The following is a 2500-nucleotide window of genomic DNA, read 5'->3' as shown; positions in this document are numbered from 1 at the left end:
TTATATATGTATAAATATCTATATTCTATACACACAACACACTCACACATCACTCACACACACACATATCTAATAGATATATATATATATATATATATATATATATTAGATTATTATGTATTTATATATATGTATTATATACATATTATATATGTAAAATATATATATATATATATATATATATATATTCTATATATATAATATATATATATGCCTATATAATATATTTATATATACTTATATATATATATATATGTAAATATATACTAATATATATATATATATGCATATTGACTTTATATATAATATATAAATATTCATATAAATATATATATATATATATCCTATAAATATATAAATGCACTATATTTATTGTTTCATATTTATATATATGTATTTTTATTATTATATATATATATATATATATATATATATATGTTCATATATATAGAATTTATATATATATTATATATAATATGCCTATTTATATATATATATATATAACATATATATTATATATATATATATTTTATATAATTATATATATAATTGAGAGGAGGAGGGGGGGGGGGAGGGGGGGGGGGAGAGGGGGGAGAGAGAGGGAGGGAGAGAGAGAGAGAGAGAGAGAGAGAGAGAGAGAGAGAGATACATATATATGTATATATACATATATATATATATATATACATATACATACATATATATATATATATATATATATATATATATATACATATATATATATGTGTGTGTGTGTGTGTGTGTGTGTGTGTGTGTGTGTGTGTGTGTGTGTGTATGTATGTGTGTGTATGTATTTTTGTGCCTTCCTACCTGTTTACCTAACTACCTAACAACCTACCCACATTCCTACCTACCTATCTACCTATGTATCTCTCTACATTTTCCTTTCTTTCTTCATATTTTTCCCTTTCCGATCTTCACGAAGAGGATTCCGTTGAGATTTCCTTAATACAAAAAATAATTTTCAACGTAAAGGAATTTCGAGAATTTCTTAGATTAATTTATCTTGCTATCCTCCCTTGGATTTGTATTAAAAAAAAGAAGAAAAATGATAAATGACAGCATATCCCCCAAAACTTTTCGTAAAAATGATTCTTGTGTAAAAAAAGAAAAAAAAAACTCATGGATTTTTACCTACACAATTTCAGTCAGAAAATAAACTGCGGTTTTGTGTTGCTCTCTCTTTCTCTCTTTCTCTCTCTCATTCTTTTTCTCGCTCTTGTTCTCACTCTCACTCTCAATTTTACTCTCACTTCCACTCTCAGTCACCCACTCTGTCTCTCTCTTACTCTTTTTCTCACTTATACTCTTACTCTCACTCTCTCACTCTCATTCTGTCACTCTCTCAATCTCACTTTCTCTCTCTCTCTCACTCTCTCTCTCTCTCACTCTCATTCTCTCACTCTCTCAATCTCACTTTCTCTCTCTCTCTCTCTCTCTCTCTCACTCTCTCTCTCTCTCTATCTATCTATCTCTCTCATTCTCTCTTTCGATTAGTCTCCGTCTCTCACAGATAAGAAGGAGAATATCGCTGCCAACAAAATAACAACAACAATGACAACACTGATAGTGTGTTGATGATTATAATGATGATGATAACCATGATGATAAGAGCAATAATCATAATAGTCATAATCAGGCCTAGAAATTATACTGAATAGAAATAGGAATTATGCAGTACAATCCCTGAATTATATAGAATAAGAAGACAAAAAAAACCTACGCGAAAAAAAATTGACTATATGTTTGTTCTCTCGTTTACTTGTTTGTTCTTTCCCTTCAGTCTCTTAATATAATAACGAAACGCATGAGAGGGCAACAACTTTCTTTTTCTTTTTGTTTCGTTTACCCCTCCTAGTTGCCAGGATCAAAGATATATGAGCCAGCATAAGCACTTTCCTGAGCACGGTATGTGTGTTTGTTTCGAATCTGCATGATATTGTGTTTCCTGCACTCTAGGGAAGCACCACGCTAAAAGATACTGATGCTGATATGTGTGTGTTCGGTCTACTTTGCGTTTAGTGTCTGGATGGATACATGTTGTCTATTTTTTGCATATCCGGTTTCTGTCATTCTACGTTTGTCAAAATGTATATAAATACGTACACAAACACACACACACATTCCCTGTCCCCATGTATGTATCTCCCTCTCCCTCTCCCCCATCCTCTCACCTTAGCTTTACTTCACACAATATTTGTCTCTCTTTCTCTTTAGGTCTCTTCCCTCCTCTCTCTCTCTCTCTCTCTCTCTATCTATCTATCTATCTCTCTATCCATCTATCGATATATCTATCTATATGTTATGTATGTATAAAAATGTATGTATGTATGTATATATAAATATATATATATATATATATATTAGATATATATATATATTATATATATTATATATATATATAGATATATATGAATATATATATATATATATTTATATATATATATATGTATATATATGGATATATGTATATATATGG

General features: G+C 29.2%; 1 protein-coding gene across 1 annotated transcript in view; it reads right to left on the bottom strand.

Annotated features, from left to right (window-relative positions):
* Positions 1-2500, bottom strand: part of LOC122262256 (neural cell adhesion molecule 2-like) — a gene marked incomplete in the record, with an annotated part of 324812 nt that overhangs the window by 172239 nt on the left and 150073 nt on the right.

Source organism: Penaeus japonicus, unplaced genomic scaffold (assembly GCF_977035675.1).
Source record: "Penaeus japonicus unplaced genomic scaffold, GWHDUDI00000001_assembly GWHDUDI00000009, whole genome shotgun sequence".
NCBI lineage: Eukaryota > Metazoa > Arthropoda > Malacostraca > Decapoda > Penaeidae > Penaeus > Penaeus japonicus.
This window is presented reverse-complemented; position numbering and strand designations above follow the sequence as displayed.